Source organism: Globicephala melas, chromosome 4 (genome assembly GCF_963455315.2).
Source record: "Globicephala melas chromosome 4, mGloMel1.2, whole genome shotgun sequence".
Lineage (NCBI taxonomy): Eukaryota > Metazoa > Chordata > Mammalia > Artiodactyla > Delphinidae > Globicephala > Globicephala melas.
Window position 1 is genome coordinate 53,423,898 of NC_083317.1, and position 22,954 is coordinate 53,446,851.

The window sequence follows — 22,954 nt, forward strand, 5'->3', positions numbered from 1 at the left end:
GACAATACAACCAAAGAAAATTAGAGACCAATATCCCTCATGAATATAAATGTAAATATCTTAACAAAATACAATAATAGCAACTAGAATTTAGCAATATATAAAGAATTATACATCAATACCAAGTAAAAACATAAACAATATAGTTAGAAAATGGGCTAAAGTTACACAAAAAATTTCACCAAGGCTGATATTAGATAGAAAATAAGCACATGGAAAAATGTTAAACAATTTAGAGATTAGGAAAATGTGATTAAAACTACAATGAGCTATCAATACACAGCTATCAGAATGGCTAAAATGAAATACTGTGGGGGGGGGGGACCTTGAAGATGGCGGAAGATTAAGACGCGGAGATCACCTTCCTCCCCACAGATACACCAGAAATACATCTACACGTGGAACAACTCCTACAGAACACCTACTGAAGGCTGGCAGAAGACCTCAGACTTCCCAAAAGGCAAGAAACTCCCCACGTACCTCGGTAGGGCAAAAGAAAAAAAGAAAAAAACAGAGACAAAAGAATAAGGACGGCACCTGCACCAGTGGGAGGGAGCTGTGAAGGAGGAAACGTTTCCACACACTAGGAAGCCCCTTCGCGGGCGGAGACTGCGGGAGGCGGAGGAGGGAGCTTCGAGGCCGCGGAGGAGTGCACAGCAACGGGTGCGGAGGGCAAAGCGGGGAGATTCCCTCACAGAGGATCGGTGCCGACCAGCACTCACCAGCCCGAGAGGCTTGTCTGCTCACCCGCCGGGGCGGGCGGGGCTGCGAGCTGAGGCTCGGGTTTCGGTTTCGGACGGAGCGCAGGGAGAGGACTGGGGTTGGCGGCTTGAACATAGCCTGAAGGGGTTAGTGCACCACGGCTAGCCGGGAGGGAGTCCGGGGAAAAGTCTGCACCTACCGAGGAGGCAAGAGACCTTTTCTTCCCTCTGTTTCCTGGTGCGCGAGGAGAGGGGTTTAAGAGCGCTGCTTGAAGGAACTCCAGAGACCGGCGCGAGTCGCGGCTAAAAGCACGGACCCCAGAAACGGGCGGGAGACGCTAAGGCTGCTGCCGCCGCCACCAAGGGGCCTGTGTGCGAGCACAGGTCACTCTCCACACCCCTCTTCCGCGGAGCCTGTGCAGCCCACCACTGCCAGGGTCCCGGGATCCAGGGACAGCTTCCCCGGAAGAACGCACGGCGGGCCTCAGGCTGGAGCAACGTCATACCGGCCTCTGCCGCCGCAGGCCCGCCCCGCACGCAGTGCCCCTCCCTCCCCGCCCCCGGCCTGAGGGCGCCAGAGCCCCCAATCAGCGGCTCCTTTAACCCCGTCCTGTCTGAGCAAAAAACAGACGCCCTCCAGCGACCTACACGCAGACGCAGGGCCAAATCCAAAGCTGAGCTCCTGGGAGCTGTGAGAACAAAGAAGAGAAAGGGAAATCTCTCCCAGCAGCCTCAGAAGCAGCGGATTAAAGTTCCACAATCAACTTGATATACCCTGCATCTGTGGAATACCTGAATAGACAAGGAATGATCCCAAATTGAGGAGGTGGTCTCTGAGAGCAAGATTTATGATTTTTCCCCCTTTACCTCTTTTTGTGAGGGTGTATGTGTATGCTTCTGTGTAAGATTTTCTCTGTATAGCTTTGCTTCCAACATTTGTCCTAAGGTTCCATCCGTCCCTTTATTTTTCTAAATAAGTATTTTTTAATTCAATAACTTTATTATACTTTATTTTATTTTTACTGTATCTTCTTTCTTTCTGTCTTTTTTCCTTCTTTCCCTCCTTCCTTCCTTCCTCCCTCCCTCCTTTCCTTCTTGCCTTCTTTCCTTCTTTGCTTCTTTCTTCCTTCCTTCCTTCCCTCCTTTCCTTCTTTCATTCCTCATACTTCTAATTCTACTTTTTCTCCCTTTTATTCTGAGCCGTGTGGATGAAAGGCTCTTGGTGCTCCAGCCAGGAGTCAGGGCTCTGCCTCTGAGGTAGGAGAGCCAACTTCAGGACACTGGTCAACAAGAGACCTCCCAGCTCCACATAATATCACACGGAGAAAATCTCCCAGAGACCTCCATCTTAACACCAGCACCCAGCTTCACTCAACGACCAGCAAGCCACAGTGCTGGACAACCTATGCCAAAAAACTAGCAAAACAGGAACACAACCCCACCCATTAGCAGAGAGGCTGCCTAAAATCATAATAAGGCCACAGACACCCCAAAACACACCACCAGGCGTGAACCTGCCCACTAGAGAGACAAGATCCAGCCTCATCCACCACAACACAGGCACTAGTCCCCTCCACCAGTAAGCCTACACAACCCACTGAACCAACCTTAGCCACTGGAGACAGACATCAAAAACAGCGGGAACTATGACCCTGCAGCCTGCAAAAAGGAGACCCCAAACACAGTAAGATAAGAAAAATGAGAAGACAGAAAAACACACAGCAGATAAAGGAGCAAGATAAAAATGCACCAGACCTAACAAATGAAGAGGAAATAGGCAGTCTACCTGAAAAAGAATTCAGAACAATGATAGTGAGGATGATCCGAAATCTTGGAAATAGAATGGACAAAATGCAGGAAACAGTTAACAAGGACCTAAAAGAAATAAAGATGAAACAAGCAACAATGAACAATACAATAAATGAAATTAAAAGTACTCTAGATGGGATCAATAGCAGAATAACTGAGGCAGAAGAACGGATAAGTGTCCTGGAAGATAAAATAGTGGAAATAACTACTGCAGAGCAGAATAAAGAAAAAAGAATGAAAAGAACTGAGGACAGTCTCAGAGACCTATGGGACAACAATAAACGCACCAACATTCAAACTATAGGGGTTCCAGAATAAGAGAAAAAGAAAGGGACTGAGAAAATATTTGAAGAGATTATAGTTGAAAACTTCCCTAATATGGGAAAGGAAATAGTTAATCAAGTCCAGGAAGCACAGAGAGTCCCATACAGGATAAATCCAAGGAGAAACAAGCCAAGACACATATTAATCAAACTGTCAAAAAATTAAATACAAAGAGAACATATTAAAAGCAGCAAGGGAAAAACAACAAGTAACACACAAGGGAATCCCCATAAGGTTAACAGCTGATCTCTCAGCAGAAACCCTACAAGCAAGAAGGGACTGGCAGGACATACTGAAAGTGATGAAGGAGAAAAACCTGCAGCCAAGACTACTCTACCCAGCAAGGATCTCATTCAGATTTGATGGAGAAATTAAAACCTTTACAGACAAGCAAAAGCTGAGAGAGTTCAGCACCACCAAACCAGCTTTGCAACAAATGCTAAAGGAACTTCTCTAGACAAGAAACACAAGAGAAGGAAAAGACCTATAATAACGAACCCAAAACAATTTAGAAAATGGGAATAGGAACATACATATCGATAATTACCTTAAATGTAAATGGACTAAATGCTCCCACCAAAAGATACAGATTGGCTGAATGGATACAAAAACAAGACCCTTATATATGCTATCTACAAGAGACCCACTTCAGACCTAGAGACACATACAGACTGAAAGTAAGGGGATAGAAAAAGATATTCCATGCAAATGGAAACCAAAAGAAATCTGGAGTAGCAATTCTCATATCAGACTAAATAGACTTTAAAATAAGGACTATTAGAAGAGACAAAGAAGGACACTACATAATGATCAAGGGATCGATCCAAGAAGAAGATATAACAATTGTAAATATTTATGCACTCAACATAGGAGCACCTCAATACATAAGGCAAATACTAACAGCCATAAAAGGGGAAATCGACAGTAACACATTCATAGTAGGGGACTTAAACACCCCACTTTCACCCATGGACAGATCATCCAAAATGAAAATAAATAAGGAAACACAAGCTTTAAATGATACATTAAACAAGATGGACTTAATTGTTATTTATAGGACACTCCATCCAAAAACAACAGAATACACATTTTTCTCAAGTGCTCATGGAACATTCTCCAGGATAGATCATATCTTGGGTAACAAATCAAGCCTTGGTAAATTTAAGAAAATTGAAATTGTGTCAAGTATCTTTTCTGACCACAACGCCATGAGACTAGATATCAATTACAGGAAAAGATCTGTAAAAAATACAAACACATGGAGGCTTAACAATACACTACTTAATCATGAAGTGATCACTGAATAAATCAAAGAGGAAATCAAAAAATACCTAGAAACAAATGACAATGGAGACACAACGACCCAAAACCTATGGGATGCAGCAAAAGCAGTTCTAAGGGGGAAGTTTATAGCAATACAAGCCCACCTTAAGAAGCAGGAAACATCTCGAATAAACAACCTAACCTTGCACCTCAAGCAATTAGAGAAAGAAGAAAAAAAAACCCCAAAGTTAGCAGAAGGAAAGAAATCATAAAAATCAGATCAGAAATAAATGAAAAAGAAATGAAGGAAACGATAGCAAAGATCAATAAAACTAAAAGTTGGTTCTTTGAGAAGATAAACAAAATAGATAAACCACTAGCCAGACTCATCAAGAAAAAAAGGGAGAAGACTCAAATCAATAGAATTAGAAATGAAAAAGGAGAAGTAACAACTGACACTGCAGAAATACAAAAGATCATGAGAGATTACTACAAGCAACTCTATGACAATAAAATGGACAATCTGGAAGAAATGGACAAATTCTTAGAAATGCACAACCTGCCAAGACTGAATCAGGAAGAAATAGAAAATATGAACAGACCAATCACAAGCACTGAAACCGAAACTGTGATTAAAAATCTTCCAACAAACAAAAGCCCAGGACCAGATGGCTTCACAGGTGAATTCTATCAAACATTTAGAGAAAAGCTAACACCTATCCTTCTCAAACTCTTCCAAAATATAGCAGAGGGAGGAACACTCCCAAATTCCTTCTACGAGGCCACCATCACCTTGATACCAAAACCAGACAAGGATGTCACAAAGAAAGAAAACTACAGGCCAATATCACTGATGAACATAGATGCAAAAATCCTCAACAAAATACTAGCAAACAGAATCCAACAGCACATTAAAAGGATCATACACCATGATCAAGTGGGGTTTATTCCAGGAATGCAAGGATTCTTCAATATACGCAAATCTATCAATGTGATAAACCATATTAACAAACTGAAGGAGAAAAACCATATGATCATCTCAATAGAGCAGAGAAAGCTTCCGACAAAATTCAACACCCATTTATGATAAAAACCCTGCAGAAAGTAGGCATAGAGGGAACTTTCCTCAACATAATAAAGGCCATATAAGACAAGCCCACAGCAAACATCATCCTCAATGGTGAAAAACTGAAAGCATTTCCACTAAGATCAGGAACAAGACAAGGTTGCCCACTCTCACCACTCTTATTCAACATAGTTTTGGAAGTTTTAGCCACAGCAATCAGAGAAGAAAAGGAAATAAAAGGAATCCAAATCGGAAAAGAAGAAGTAAAGCTGTCACTCTTTGCAGATGACATGATACTATACATAGAGATTCCTAAAGATGCTACCAGAAAACTACTAGAGCTAATCAATGAATTTGGTAAAGTTGCAGGATATAAAATTAAATCAAAGAAATCTCTGGCATTCCTATATACTAATGATGAAAAATCTGAAAGTGAAATCAAGAAAACACTCCCATTTACCATTGCAACAAAAAGAATAAAATATCTAGGAATAAACCTACCTAAGGAGACAAAAGATCTGTATGCAGAAAATTATAAGACACTGATGAAAGAAATTAAAGATGATACAAATAGATGGAGAGAGATATACCATGTTCTTGGATTGGAAGAATCAACATTGTGAAAATGACTCTACTACCCAAAGCAATCTATAGATTCAATGCAATCCCTATCAAACTACCACTGGCATTTTTCACAGAACTAGAACAAAAAATTTCGCAATTTGTATGGAAACACAAAAGACCCCGAACAGCCAAAGCAATCTTGAGAACGAAAAAGGGAGCTGGAGGAATCAGGCTCCCTGACTTCAGACTATACTACAAAGCTACAGTAATCAAGAGAGTATGGGACTGGCACAAAAAGAGAAAGATAGATCAATGGAACAGGATAGAAAGACCAGAGATAAACCCACGCACATGTGGACACCTTATCTTTGATAAAGGTGGCAGGAATGTACAGTGGAGAAAGGACAGCCTCTTCAATAAGTGGTGCTGGGAAAACTGGACAGGTACATGTAAAAGTATGAGATTAGATCACTCCCTAACACCATACACAAAAATAAGCTCAAAATGGATTAAAGATCTAAATATAAAGCCAGAAACTATCAAACTCTTAGAGGAAAACATAGGCAGAACACTCTATGACATAAATCACAGCAAGATCCTTTCTGACCCACCTCCTAGAGTAATGGAAATAAAAACAAAAATAAACAAATGGGACCTAATGAAACTTCAAAGCTTTTGCACAGCAAAGGAAACCATAAACAAGACCAAAAGACAACCCTCAGAATGGGAGAAAATATTTGCAAATGAAGCAACTGACAAAGGATTAATCTCCAAAATTTACAAGCAGCTCATGCAGCTCAATAACAAAAAAACAAACAACCCAATCCAAAAATGGGCAGAAGACCTAAATAGACATTTCTCCAAAGAATATATACAGACTGCCAACAAACACATGAAAGAATGCTCAACATCATTAATCATTAGAGAAATGCAAATCAAAACTACAATGAGATATCATCTCACACCAGTCAGAATGGCCATCATCAAAAAATCTAGAAACAATAAATGCTGGAGAGGGTGTGGAGAAAAGGGAACACTCTTGCACTGCTGGTGGGAATGTGAATTGGTTCAGCCACTATGGAGAACAGTATGGAGGTTCCTTAAAAAACTAAAAATAGAACTACCATATGACCCAGCAATCCCACTACTGGGCATATACCCTGAGAAAACCAAAATTCAAAAAGAGTCATGTACCAAAATGTTCATTGCAGCTCTATTTACAATAGCCCAGAGATGGAAACAACCTAAGTGCCCATCATCGGATGAATGGATAAAGAAGATGTGGCACATATATACAATGGAATATTACTCAGCCTTAAAAAGAAACGAAATTGAGCTATTTGTAATGAGGTGGATAGACCTAGAGTCTGTCATACACAGTGAAGTAAGTCAGAAAGAAAAAGACAAATACCGTATGCTAACACATATATATGGATTTTAAGAAAAAAGAAAATGTCATGAAGAACCTAGGGGTAAGGCAGGAATAAAGACGCAGACCTCCTAGAGAACGGACTTGAGGTTATGGGGAGGGGGAAGGGTGAGCTGTGACGGGGCGAGAGAGAGTCATGGACATATACACACTAACAAACGTAGTAAGGTAGATAGCTAGTTGGAAGCAGCCGCATGGCACAGGGATATTGGCTCGGTGCTTTGTGACAGCCTGGAGGGGTGGAATAGGGAGGGTGGGAGGGAGGGAGACGCAAGAGGGAAGACATATGGGAACATATGTATATGTATAACTGATTCACTTTGTTATAAAGCAGAAACTAACACACCATTGTAAAGCAATTATACCCCAATAAAGATGTTAAAAAAAAAAAATCTTCCAACAAACAAAAGCCTAGGGCCAGATGGCTTCACAGGCGAATTCTATCAAATATTTAGAGAAGAGCTAACGCCTATCCTTCTCAAACTCTTCCAAAATATAGCAGAGAGAGGAACACTCCCAAACTCATTCTATGAGACCACCGTCACCCTGATATCAAAACCAGACAAGGATGTCACAAAGAAAGAAAACTACAGGCCAATATCACTGATGAACACAGATGCAAAAATCCTCAACAAAATACTAGCAAACAGAATCAAACAGCACATTAAACGGATCATACACCATGATCAAGTGGGGTTTATTCCAGGAATGCAGGGATTCTTCAATATACGCAAATCAATCAACGTGATACACCATATTAGCAAATTGAAGGAGAAAAACCATATGATCATCTCAATAGATGCAGAGAAAGCTTTTAACAAAATTCGACACCCATTTATGATAAAAACCCTGCAGAAAGTAGGCATAGAGGGAACTTTCCTCAACATAATAAAGGCCATATATGACAAACCCACAGCCAACATCATCCTCAATGGTGAAAAACTGAAAGCATTTCCACTAAGATCAGGGACAAGACAAGGTTGCCCACTCACAATACTCTTATTCAACATAGTTTTGGAAGTTTTAGCCACAGCAATCAGAGAATAAAAGGAATCCAAATCGGAAAAGAAGAAGTAAAGCTGTCACTGTTTGCAGATGACATGATACTATACATAGAGATTCCTAAAGAAGCTACCAGAAAACTACTAGAGCTAATCAATGAATTTGGTAAAGTAGCAGGATATAATATTAATGCACAGAAATCTCTGGCACTCCTAGACACTAATGATGAAAAATAAGAAAGTGAAATCAAGAAAACACTCCCATTTACCACTGCAACAAAAAAAATAAAATATCTAGGAATAAACCTACCTAAGGAGACAAAAGACCTGTATGTAGAAAATTATAAGACACTGATGAAAGAAATTAAAGATGATACAAATAGATGGAGAGATATACCATGTTCTTGGATTGGAAGAATCAACATTGTGAAAATGACTCTACTACCCAAAGCAATCTACAGATTCAATGCAATCCCTATCAAACTACTACTGGCATTTTTCACAGATCTAGAACAAAAATTTTCACAATTTGTATGGGAACACAAAAGACCCCAATAGCCAAAGCAATCTTGAGAACGAAAAAGGGAGCTGGAGGAATCAGGCTCCCTGACTTCAGACTATACTACAAAGCTACAGTAATCAAGAGAGTATGGGACTGGCACAAAAAGAGAAAGATAGATCAATGGAACAGGATAGAAAGCCCAGAGATAAACCCACACACATATGGTCACATTATCTTTGATAAAGGAGGCAGGAATGTACAGTGGAGAAAGGACAGCCTCTTCAATAAGTGGTGCTGGGAAACTGGACAGGTACATGTAAAAGTATGAGATTAGATCACTCCCTAACACCATACACAAAAATAAGTTCAAAATGGATTAAAGACCTAAATGTAAGGCCAGAAACTATCAAACTCTTAGAGGAAAACATAGGCAGAACACTCTGTGACATAAATGACAGCAAGATCCTTTTTGAACCCCCTCCTAGAGAAATGGAAATAGAAACAAAAATAAACAAATGGGACCTAATGAAACTTCAAAGCTTTTGCACAGCCAAGGAAACCATAGACAAGACCAAAAGACAACCCTCAGAATGGGAGAAAATATTTGCAAATGAAGCAACTGACAAAGGATTAATCTCCAAAATTTATAAGCAGCTCATGCAGCTCAATAACAAAAAAACAAACAACCCAATCCAAAAATGGGCAGTAGACCTAAATAGACATTTCTCCAAAGAAGATATACAGACTGCCTACAAACACATGATAGAATGCTCAACATCATTAATCATTAGAGAAATGCAAATCAAAACTACAATGAGGTATCATCTCACACCGGTCAGAATGGCCATGATCAAAAAATCCACAAACAATAAATGCTGGAGAGGGTGTGGAGAAAAGGGAACACTCTTGCACTGCTGGTGGGAATGTAAATTGATACAGCCACTATGGAGAACAATATGGAGGTTCCTTTAAAAACTAAAAATAGAACTACCATATGACCCAGCAATACCACTACTGGGCATATACCCCGAGAAGACCATAATTCAAAAAGAGTCATGTACCAAAATGTTCATTGCAGCTCTATTTACAATAGCCCAGAGATGGAAACAACCTAAGTGCCCATCATCGGATGAATGGATAAAGAAGATGTGGCACATATATACAATGGAATATTACTCAGCCTTAAAAAGAAACGAAATTGAGCTATTTGTAATGAGGTGGATAGACCTAGAGTCTGTCATACACAGTGAAGTAAGTCAGAAAGAAAAAGACAAATACCGTATGCTAACACATATATATGGATTTTAAGAAAAAAGAAAATGTCATGAAGAACCTAGGGGTAAGGCAGGAATAAAGACGCAGACCTCCTAGAGAACGGACTTGAGGTTATGGGGAGGGGGAAGGGTGAGCTGTGACGGGGCGAGAGAGAGTCATGGACATATACACACTAACAAACGTAGTAAGGTAGATAGCTAGTTGGAAGCAGCCGCATGGCACAGGGATATTGGCTCGGTGCTTTGTGACAGCCTGGAGGGGTGGAATAGGGAGGGTGGGAGGGAGGGAGACGCAAGAGGGAAGACATATGGGAACATATGTATATGTATAACTGATTCACTTTGTTATAAAGCAGAAACTAACACACCATTGTAAAGCAATTATACCCCAATAAAGATGTTAAAAAAAAAAAATCTTCCAACAAACAAAAGCCTAGGGCCAGATGGCTTCACAGGCGAATTCTATCAAATATTTAGAGAAGAGCTAACGCCTATCCTTCTCAAACTCTTCCAAAATATAGCAGAGAGAGGAACACTCCCAAACTCATTCTATGAGACCACCGTCACCCTGATATCAAAACCAGACAAGGATGTCACAAAGAAAGAAAACTACAGGCCAATATCACTGATGAACACAGATGCAAAAATCCTCAACAAAATACTAGCAAACAGAATCAAACAGCACATTAAACGGATCATACACCATGATCAAGTGGGGTTTATTCCAGGAATGCAGGGATTCTTCAATATACGCAAATCAATCAACGTGATACACCATATTAGCAAATTGAAGGAGAAAAACCATATGATCATCTCAATAGATGCAGAGAAAGCTTTTAACAAAATTCGACACCCATTTATGATAAAAACCCTGCAGAAAGTAGGCATAGAGGGAACTTTCCTCAACATAATAAAGGCCATATATGACAAACCCACAGCCAACATCATCCTCAATGGTGAAAAACTGAAAGCATTTCCACTAAGATCAGGGACAAGACAAGGTTGCCCACTCACAATACTCTTATTCAACATAGTTTTGGAAGTTTTAGCCACAGCAATCAGAGAATAAAAGGAATCCAAATCGGAAAAGAAGAAGTAAAGCTGTCACTGTTTGCAGATGACATGATACTATACATAGAGATTCCTAAAGAAGCTACCAGAAAACTACTAGAGCTAATCAATGAATTTGGTAAAGTAGCAGGATATAATATTAATGCACAGAAATCTCTGGCACTCCTAGACACTAATGATGAAAAATAAGAAAGTGAAATCAAGAAAACACTCCCATTTACCACTGCAACAAAAAAAATAAAATATCTAGGAATAAACCTACCTAAGGAGACAAAAGACCTGTATGTAGAAAATTATAAGACACTGATGAAAGAAATTAAAGATGATACAAATAGATGGAGAGATATACCATGTTCTTGGATTGGAAGAATCAACATTGTGAAAATGACTCTACTACCCAAAGCAATCTACAGATTCAATGCAATCCCTATCAAACTACTACTGGCATTTTTCACAGATCTAGAACAAAAATTTTCACAATTTGTATGGGAACACAAAAGACCCCAATAGCCAAAGCAATCTTGAGAACGAAAAAGGGAGCTGGAGGAATCAGGCTCCCTGACTTCAGACTATACTACAAAGCTACAGTAATCAAGAGAGTATGGGACTGGCACAAAAAGAGAAAGATAGATCAATGGAACAGGATAGAAAGCCCAGAGATAAACCCACACACATATGGTCACATTATCTTTGATAAAGGAGGCAGGAATGTACAGTGGAGAAAGGACAGCCTCTTCAATAAGTGGTGCTGGGAAACTGGACAGGTACATGTAAAAGTATGAGATTAGATCACTCCCTAACACCATACACAAAAATAAGTTCAAAATGGATTAAAGACCTAAATGTAAGGCCAGAAACTATCAAACTCTTAGAGGAAAACATAGGCAGAACACTCTGTGACATAAATGACAGCAAGATCCTTTTTGAACCCCCTCCTAGAGAAATGGAAATAGAAACAAAAATAAACAAATGGGACCTAATGAAACTTCAAAGCTTTTGCACAGCCAAGGAAACCATAGACAAGACCAAAAGACAACCCTCAGAATGGGAGAAAATATTTGCAAATGAAGCAACTGACAAAGGATTAATCTCCAAAATTTATAAGCAGCTCATGCAGCTCAATAACAAAAAAACAAACAACCCAATCCAAAAATGGGCAGTAGACCTAAATAGACATTTCTCCAAAGAAGATATACAGACTGCCTACAAACACATGATAGAATGCTCAACATCATTAATCATTAGAGAAATGCAAATCAAAACTACAATGAGGTATCATCTCACACCGGTCAGAATGGCCATGATCAAAAAATCCACAAACAATAAATGCTGGAGAGGGTGTGGAGAAAAGGGAACACTCTTGCACTGCTGGTGGGAATGTAAATTGATACAGCCACTATGGAGAACAATATGGAGGTTCCTTTAAAAACTAAAAATAGAACTACCATATGACCCAGCAATCCCACTACTGGGCATATACCCCGAGAAGACCATAATTCAAAAAGAGTCATGTACCAAAATGTTCATTGCAGCTCTATTTACAATAGCCCAGAGATGGAAACAACCTAAGTGCCCATCATCGGATGAATGGATAAAGAAGATGTGGCACATATATACAATGGAATATTACTCAGCCTTAAAAAGAAACGAAATTGAGCTATTTGTAATGAGGTGGATAGACCTAGAGTCTGTCATACACAGTGAAGTAAGTCAGAAAGAAAAAGACAAATACCGTATGCTAACACATATATATGGATTTTAAGAAAAAAGAAAATGTCATGAAGAACCTAGGGGTAAGGCAGGAATAAAGACGCAGACCTCCTAGAGAACGGACTTGAGGTTATGGGGAGGGGGAAGGGTGAGCTGTGACGGGGCGAGAGAGAGTCATGGACATATACACACTAACAAACGTAGTAAGGTAGATAGCTAGTTGGAAGCAGCCGCATGGCACAGGGATATTGGCTCGGTGCTTTGTGACAGCCTGGAGGGGTGGAATAGGGAGGGTGGGAGGGAGGGAGACGCAAGAGGGAAGACATATGGGAACATATGTATATGTATAACTGATTCACTTTGTTATAAAGCAGAAACTAACACACCATTGTAAAGCAATTATACCCCAATAAAGATGTTAAAAAAAAAAAATCTTCCAACAAACAAAAGCCTAGGGCCAGATGGCTTCACAGGCGAATTCTATCAAACATTTAGAGAAGAGCTAACGCCTATCCTTCTCAAACTCTTCCAAAATATAGCAGAGAGAGGAACACTCCCAAACTCATTCTATGAGACCACCGTCACCCTGATATCAAAACCAGACAAGGATGTCACAAAGAAAGAAAACTACAGGCCAATATCACTGATGAACACAGATGCAAAAATCCTCAACAAAATACTAGCAAACAGAATCAAACAGCACATTAAACGGATCATACACCATGATCAAGTGGGGTTTATTCCAGGAATGCAGGGATTCTTCAATATACGCAAATCAATCAACGTGATACACCATATTAGCAAATTGAAGGAGAAAAACCATATGATCATCTCAATAGATGCAGAGAAAGCTTTTAACAAAATTCGACACCCATTTATGATAAAAACCCTGCAGAAAGTAGGCATAGAGGGAACTTTCCTCAACATAATAAAGGCCATATATGACAAACCCACAGCCAACATCATCCTCAATGGTGAAAAACTGAAAGCATTTCCACTAAGATCAGGGACAAGACAAGGTTGCCCACTCACAATACTCTTATTCAACATAGTTTTGGAAGTTTTAGCCACAGCAATCAGAGAATAAAAGGAATCCAAATCGGAAAAGAAGAAGTAAAGCTGTCACTGTTTGCAGATGACATGATACTATACATAGAGATTCCTAAAGAAGCTACCAGAAAACTACTAGAGCTAATCAATGAATTTGGTAAAGTAGCAGGATATAATATTAATGCACAGAAATCTCTGGCACTCCTAGACACTAATGATGAAAAATAAGAAAGTGAAATCAAGAAAACACTCCCATTTACCACTGCAACAAAAAAAATAAAATATCTAGGAATAAACCTACCTAAGGAGACAAAAGACCTGTATGTAGAAAATTATAAGACACTGATGAAAGAAATTAAAGATGATACAAATAGATGGAGAGATATACCATGTTCTTGGATTGGAAGAATCAACATTGTGAAAATGACTCTACTACCCAAAGCAATCTACAGATTCAATGCAATCCCTATCAAACTACTACTGGCATTTTTCACAGATCTAGAACAAAAATTTTCACAATTTGTATGGGAACACAAAAGACCCCAATAGCCAAAGCAATCTTGAGAACGAAAAAGGGAGCTGGAGGAATCAGGCTCCCTGACTTCAGACTATACTACAAAGCTACAGTAATCAAGAGAGTATGGGACTGGCACAAAAAGAGAAAGATAGATCAATGGAACAGGATAGAAAGCCCAGAGATAAACCCACACACATATGGTCACATTATCTTTGATAAAGGAGGCAGGAATGTACAGTGGAGAAAGGACAGCCTCTTCAATAAGTGGTGCTGGGAAACTGGACAGGTACATGTAAAAGTATGAGATTAGATCACTCCCTAACACCATACACAAAAATAAGTTCAAAATGGATTAAAGACCTAAATGTAAGGCCAGAAACTATCAAACTCTTAGAGGAAAACATAGGCAGAACACTCTGTGACATAAATGACAGCAAGATCCTTTTTGAACCCCCTCCTAGAGAAATGGAAATAGAAACAAAAATAAACAAATGGGACCTAATGAAACTTCAAAGCTTTTGCACAGCCAAGGAAACCATAGACAAGACCAAAAGACAACCCTCAGAATGGGAGAAAATATTTGCAAATGAAGCAACTGACAAAGGATTAATCTCCAAAATTTATAAGCAGCTCATGCAGCTCAATAACAAAAAAACAAACAACCCAATCCAAAAATGGGCAGTAGACCTAAATAGACATTTCTCCAAAGAAGATATACAGACTGCCTACAAACACATGATAGAATGCTCAACATCATTAATCATTAGAGAAATGCAAATCAAAACTACAATGAGGTATCATCTCACACCGGTCAGAATGGCCATGATCAAAAAATCCACAAACAATAAATGCTGGAGAGGGTGTGGAGAAAAGGGAACACTCTTGCACTGCTGGTGGGAATGTAAATTGATACAGCCACTATGGAGAACAATATGGAGGTTCCTTTAAAAACTAAAAATAGAACTACCATATGACCCAGCAATCCCACTACTGGGCATATACCCCGAGAAGACCATAATTCAAAAAGAGTCATGTACCAAAATGTTCATTGCAGCTCTATTTACAATAGCCCAGAGATGGAAACAACCTAAGTGCCCATCATCGGATGAATGGATAAAGAAGATGTGGCACATATATACAATGGAATATTACTCAGCCTTAAAAAGAAACGAAATTGAGCTATTTGTAATGAGATGGATAGACCTAGAGTCTGTCATACAGAGTGAAGTAAGTCAGAAAGAAAAAGACAAATACCGTATGCTAACACATATATATGGAATTTAAGAAAAAAAAAATGTCATGAAGAACCTAGGGGTAAGACAGGAATAAAGAAGCAGACCTACTGGAGAACGGACTTGAGGATATGGGGAGGGGGAAGGGTGAGCTGACAGGGCGAGAGAGAGTCATGGACATATACACACTAACAAACGTAGTAAGGTAGATAGCTAGTGGGAAGCAGCCGCATGGCACAGGGAGATCAGCTCGGTGCTTTGTGACAGCCTGGAGGGGTGGAATAGGGAGGGTGGGAGGGAGGGAGTCGCAAGAGGGAAGAGATATGGGAACATATGTATATGTATAACTGATTCACTTTGTTATAAAGCAGAAACTAACACACCATTGTAAAGCAATTATACCCCAATAAAGATGTTAAAAAAATAAAGAAAGAAATACTGTGGCAACATCAAATACTAGCAAAAATGTGGAGAAATTGAATTCCTCATACGTTGCTTGAGGCAGTACAAATAGTCACTCTAGGAAACAGCTTTATAGCTTCTGAAACACTGAACATGCAATTACCATATGACCAGTAATTGCCCTCTGTTACATATCTCAGTGAAATAAAGACTTACTTTCACACACAAACCTGTAAATGAATGTTTACAGCAGTTTTATTCATATTAGCCAAAACCTGGAAACAACTCAGAAAACCTTCAACAGGTGAGTGGTTAAACAAACCATGGTAAATCCATACCATGGAATAGCAGTAAAAACAAACTATAGATACACAAAACTTGGATGCATCTCCAGAGAATTATGCTTTAGTAAAAAAAATCGAATCCCCCAAAATTTGCATACTGTAGGATTCTATTTCTATAACATTCTCAAAATGACAAGTCATAGAAAAGAACAGGTTAGCAGTTGCCAGGGGTTAAGGAGGATGTAGGGGCATGTATAGAAACAGATTCACTACATACACACACACACACACACACACACTCACACATTCACACGTACACTCATACACACATAGATTCTGATTCACTTAGAGCATTCTCAAACGAATATTTTCATTTTACTGCAACAGCACCAGGAGAGATCATGTGCAGGGTAGAATTATTCATAGGCAATATGCCTTTGGTGGTTTCATATTTCTTCTCTTCAATCCTTTCTCCTATAACAGACAGCTGATTTCTCCCTTGGGGTCTACCTTTTAGGAACTACAAGGACCTTTCCATAGAAGACTATCATCCAATCTCTTTTTTAAAATATTATTTATGGTAACTTAAGATGTTATGCCACCCAGAGATACATCATTTTAAATAAGAATTCTTAAAACTCCTAAGAACCAAAAGAATGTTTCTCTGCTGGTGGAATTGCTAGCACCAGGTTGGATAAAATTATTTGGGGCATTTATCCCTGTAGAATTTCTTCTAAAATCACACTATGTAGACCTCACCATTCCAGAAAATAGGTGGATTCATCAAATACTGGCAAAAACGTGTGGATAGGTCAGCACAATCAACTTCCGTTATTGGAAAAATAATTCAAACTCATGTCAATGTGACGGTGAATCAGTATTAAAAAAGGCATACAAAAAGTAGCATCTATAATGCAAATTAAATGTATTTTAAGATAACTTGCTAATAAAGGCATAATAAAGCAATCAATTCACTTGGAAAATATTTTTATGGAGAATACATGAAACAAAAAGATAAGGCTGAGTTCATCAGTACAGCTGATCTTACTGTCAACCAAAGACTAAAGTAAGATCCCCAGAAGATCTTAGATACAAGCAGGCCATTTAAAAAAAATTGTTTATTTAAGCAGAGTCTATTTTAATTGCTACATTTGTACTGGCCCAAGGTAGAGCTTTCAATTATCAAACAAAATTAAAATTTTGTTTGATCAGCAATATGAAATCAGTCAAATGTCATAGTGCTTTGAGACCTGGTCAAATCCACCTTGGTGAGAAGGGAAGTTTACCAGGGAACTCTGTGAGCTCTCTTCATTTCCTTAACTCTAATTCCAAATAGTATCCCTGCTCTCTTGTTAACTTGAGAAAATTATGAAACCAGAATAAAAAGAGCATCAGAGGAATCCAGGCTATTTTCCTAGTTCCCCAAGTCCTGCACCTCTCATCACAACTCTCAATACCCATTATGGAGACTCAGGAAAGGATTCTGTGAGCTGTTGTCATACTGTTTAGTATGCAGGCTATTGAACCTGGTCCCTGATGAACAGGAGGAGACAGACCCTGAGGCTGTCTAGTGCATGGTATTTGTGTTGTTTAAAATGCTTCAAGCCTTGGATCTCTGGAAGAACAGAGGAGGAAAGGTCATTTTAATATTTTCCCTTTTCTTTCTGATGGTGCAGTTCTTAACTCGGTGAGTTAGAGATGGACAAGTACAAATAATGCTTTCTCAGCTTTCTTGAAATGCTAACCAAAGATAAAAATGTTATGCAGTGGTGCTTAAAATTTAATGCCATTTTGAAAACAAAAACCATGAATTCCTAAGTAAAAGTAATAGCACTGTAAGATAATACTATAAATGCTATACAAATGAAAGAAAGACATTTAAATGCAAGTGACCCACTCCTAACAGACTCCCTTCATTAGCCCATCCTTCCTCCCCAACTGTTCTACACAGGGCAAGACTAGAGATTTGTTTAAAATGCTTATATTACTTTTCTTCTAGAATGGTCTTTGGGTAGAGTGCTTAAGCAAGAATACACATACGAATAAGCTATAGATTGGTATGGAGGTTAGGAAGAGGATAACAGGTAAACTGCAGGCAGAAAAAGAAAACATAAAGAAAAAGAAAATGAAATCCTCTTCTAAGTGACTTTAATGCATTCTGAAACCTAAAAACCACCATTCATCCATAGAATAGTAAGTTAATATACTTATAGAGATATCTGGTAAACATATATTGTATGCCCCATTTGTGATATTGGCTGAAATGTTATTTTGAATATTAAATTTAAAATCAAAACAGAAAAAAACAGAATCCTACAAGAGGAACACTCCCTCTGGATACACATTTCCTTTGAATAGGCACACAAACTTCCTTTACAAGTGACCTTAATTTTGAATTAAAAAGGCCAAATTTGTGACTTGCTGCTCACCTCTCTACCTTTGACCTGTCTACTCTACCTTCCAAAAGAGAAATCAATGGAGGCACGTATCAGCACGGTTTGAAGATTCTATTAGATGGCCATGAAGAGCTGTCCTGAGCCATTAAATCCACCTTTCTCTCCTTTAGTTTCACCCTACCTGCACACACACAGTTAAAAGAATAGATAATATAATGGTAAACAATCTTCCACGAAGATAACTGGGAAAATATAAGAGAAAATTTTTATCACTAATATAATTTACCAACCCTTTCTCTCAAAAATTTTCATAATGCTGTCATTAGAAATTATATTTTTCACTGTTCAAGAAGTCTACTGTCTCTATCTTGCTTTCAGTTCTAAGAAGAGTCTCAAATCAATAAATATCATTTTGATGATTTCATAAATAAAATAATTACAGATATTTTTATTTACTTTGAATTCTTGCAAATGACAACAATTACCATTGTGATTAACTGCAGAACCTGGGAACTGATAAACAGAGAAATTTGGGCTTTTTCAGATTAAGCAACAGCATGTTAGAAGGAGAATTACTTTAAAAGTTTGATTTGTTTTTTATAGATGTTCATTTATAGTTTACAAATTAGACTCTATTTTCTTCTAAAGCCCCATTTGTTGAAATCCTGAATCAGAATTATCAGTTCCAAAAAGCAGAGGAATTAAGATACAAATAATTATTTCTTCAGAGTATAATCTGATGAGCTAGCATCTGAGCCCAAATAATAATTTCAAACAATTTGGAAGCAGTTTTCATATAATTTCATGCTCTATGAAAAATCCATTTGGAAACCATGTATGACATTTGTTACAAATAGTACATTTATACTTACATCCTTACATTTTTCCATTTTTCATCAATTGCTGCCTATTTCATATTTCAAGGAGGGGCAAAAACGTGCCATCAGACTGAAGTTACTAGGATATGTGATTTGCAATCATCATTCAGACTTTCATAACTTTATGTTTTGCACAGGGACCTAAAGAATATATTTCAAGAATGTATTGGAGGTTAGAGGATGTGCTTCTGTATGGAAGAGACCTCATTTAAAGAGCTGGGTTTCTCTGTAATCCTTTCAAAGGATATTCATGTATGCATTGAATAAGAAATATGCTAAATGCTAGGAGTGTATTTTAAGCTTTGGTCAGGCTAATATGCTGTTTTAATTGTTCTTTAACTGAGACATAATAAATTTTGAGTGAAATATATATATATATATCAACCAACAGGGAGGTTATTTTTTCTTTAAGCAAGACTGAAGGAAAATGAGAATGCTTTTGTTCCATTTTTATTAATTGTATAATTCTTTTTAAATTTATGCACTTTATTTTTTAATTTCCTGTACACATCAATAAGTTTTCAGTAAAAGACTAATAACACCAGAAAAAAAACTTCCAGAGATTTCGTGAGAATCAAATGCACATAGTATATGAAAACAATTTGAAATTTTATCATCCTGCAATTGAAGTGAATAATATGAGAGATTAATGATGGTGATGATGATGATCTTGAAAATGATGCTAAAATTTACTACTCTTCAATGATATTTTATACCCAGGCATGTACTTTTTCTATGTTTTATCTAATTTATACTTAGAAATATTCCATGTTTCTTTTGGGTTTTTTTAACATCTTTATTGAAGTATAATTGCTTTAAAATGTTGTGTTAGTTTCTGCTGCATAACAAAGTGAATAAGCTATATGTATACATCTATCCCCATATCCCCTCCCTCTTGCATCTCCCTCCCACCCTCCATATCCCACCCCTCTAGGTGGTCACAAAGCACCTAGCTGATCTCCCTGTGCTATGTGGCTGCTTCCCACTAGCTATCTATTTTACATCTGGTAGTGTATATATGTCAACGCTACTCTCTCACTTCGTCCCAGCATACCATTTCCCCTCCCCGTGTCTTCAAGTCTACATACTCTACGTCTGAGTCCTTATTCCTGTCCTGCCCCTAGGTTCATCAGAACCATGTTTTTTTTTTTTAGATTCCACATATATGTGTTACCATACTGTACTTCTTTTTCTCTTTCTGACTTACTTCACTCGCTATGACAGACTCTAGGTCCATCCACATCTCTACAAATGACCCAATTTCATTCCTTTTTATGGCTGAGTAATACTCCATTGTATATAGGTGCCACATCTTCTTTATCCATTCATCTGTCAATGGACATTTAAGTTGCTTCCATGTCCTGGCTATTGTAAATAGAGCTGCAATGAACATTTTGGTACATGACTCTTTTTGAATTATGGTTTTCTCAGGGTATATGCCCAGTAGTGGGATTGCTGGGTCATATGGTATTACTATTTTTAGTTTTTTAAGGACCCTCCATACTGTTCTCCACACTGGCTGTATCAATTTATATTCCCACCAACACTGCAAGAGGATTCCCTTTTCTCCACACCCTCTCCAGCATTTATTGTTTGTAGATTTTCTGCTGATGGCCATTCTGACCAGTGTTAGTTGATACCTCATTGTAGTTTTGATCTGCATTTCTCTAATGATTAGTGATGTTGAGCATCCTTTCATGTGTTTGTTGGCAATCTGTATATCTTTCTTGGAGAAATGTCTATTTGGATCTTCTGCCCATTTTTGGATTGGGTTGTTTGTTTTTTTGATATTGAGCTGCATGAGCTGCTTGTATATTTTGGAGATTAATCCTTTGCCTGTTGCTTTGTTGGCAAATATTTCTCCCATTCTGAAGGTTGTCTTTTCATCTCATTTATGGTTTCCCTTACTGTGAAAAAGCTTTTAGGTTTCACTAGGTCTCATTTGTTAATTTTTGCTTTTATTTCCATTTCTCTAGGAGGTGGGTCAAAAAGGATCTTGCTGTGATTTATGTCATAGAGTGTTCTGCCTATGTTTTCCTCTAAGAGTTTTACAGTGTCTGGCCTTACATTTATGTCTTTAATCCATTTTGAGTTTATTTTTCAGTATGGTGTTAGGGAGTGTTCTAATTTCATTCTTTTACATGTAGCTGTCCAGTTTTCCCAGCACCACTTATTGAAGAGGCTGTCTTTGTTGTATATTCTTGCCGCCTTTATCAAAGATGAGGGAACCATATGTGTATGGGTTCATCTCTGGGCTTTCTATCCTGTTCCACTGATCTATATTTCTATTTTTGTGCCATTACCATACTGTCTTGATCACTGTAGCTTTGTAGTATAGTCTGAAGTCCAGGAGCCTGATTCCTCCAGCTCCATTTTTTTTCTCAAGATTGCTTTGGCTATTCAGGGTCTTTTGTGTTTCCATATAAATTGTGATTTTTTTTGTTCTAATTCTGTGGAAAATGCCATTGGTAGTTTGATAGGGATTGCACTCAATCTGTAGATTGCTTTGGGTAGTACAGTCATTGCCACAATGTTGATTCTTCCAATCCAAGTACATGGTATATCTCTCCATCTCATTGTATCATCTTTAATTTATTTCATCAGTGTCTTATAGTTTCTGCATACAGGTCTTTTGCCTCCTTAGGTAGGTTTATTCTAGGTATTTTATTCTTTCTGTGGCAATGGTAAATGGGAGTGTTTCCTTAATTTCTCTTTCTGATTTTTCATCATTTGTTTATAGTAATGCAAGAGATTTCTGTGCATTAATTTTGTATCCTGCTTCTTTACCAAATCCATTGATTCACTCTAGTAGTTTTCTTTAGGATTCTTTATGTATAGCATCATGTCACTTGCAAACAGTGACAGCTTTACTTCTTCTTTTCTGATTTGGATTCTTTTTATTTCTTTTTCTTCTCTGATTGCTGTGGCTAACACTTCCAAAACTATGTTGAATAATAGTTGTGAGAGTGGGCAATCTTGTCTTCTTCCTGATCCTAGAGGAAGTGGTTTTACTTTTTCACCATTCAGAATGATTTCTGCTGGGAGTTTGTCATATATGGTCTTTATTATGTTGAGGTAGGTTCCCTGTATGCCTACTTTCTGGAGAGTTTTTATCACAAATGGGTGTTGAATATTGTTGAATGCTTTTTCGGTATCTATTGAGTTGATCATATGGTTTTTCTCCTTCAGTTTGTTAATATGGTGTATGACATTGATTGATTTGCATATATTGTAACCTTGCAATCCTGGGATAAAGCCCACTTGATCATGGTGTATGATCCCTTTAATGTGCTGCTGGATTCTGTTTGCTAGTATTTTGTTAAGGATTTTCACATCTATGTTCATCAGTGATATTGGCCTATAGTTTTCTTTTTGTGTGATGTCTTTGTCTGGTATTGGTATCAGGGTGATGGTGGCCTTGTAAAATGAGTTTGAGAGTGTCCCTACCTCTGCTATATTTTGGAAGAGTTTGAGAAGTATA

At 38.2% G+C, this 22,954-nt stretch overlaps 1 protein-coding gene across 1 annotated transcript in view; it reads right to left on the reverse strand.

The window, feature by feature from the left end:
- Positions 1-22,954, reverse strand: part of LOC132597190 (SCAN domain-containing protein 3-like) — a 382,646-nt gene that overhangs the window by 59,585 nt on the left and 300,107 nt on the right. The gene's annotated exons all lie outside the window — the stretch shown is intronic.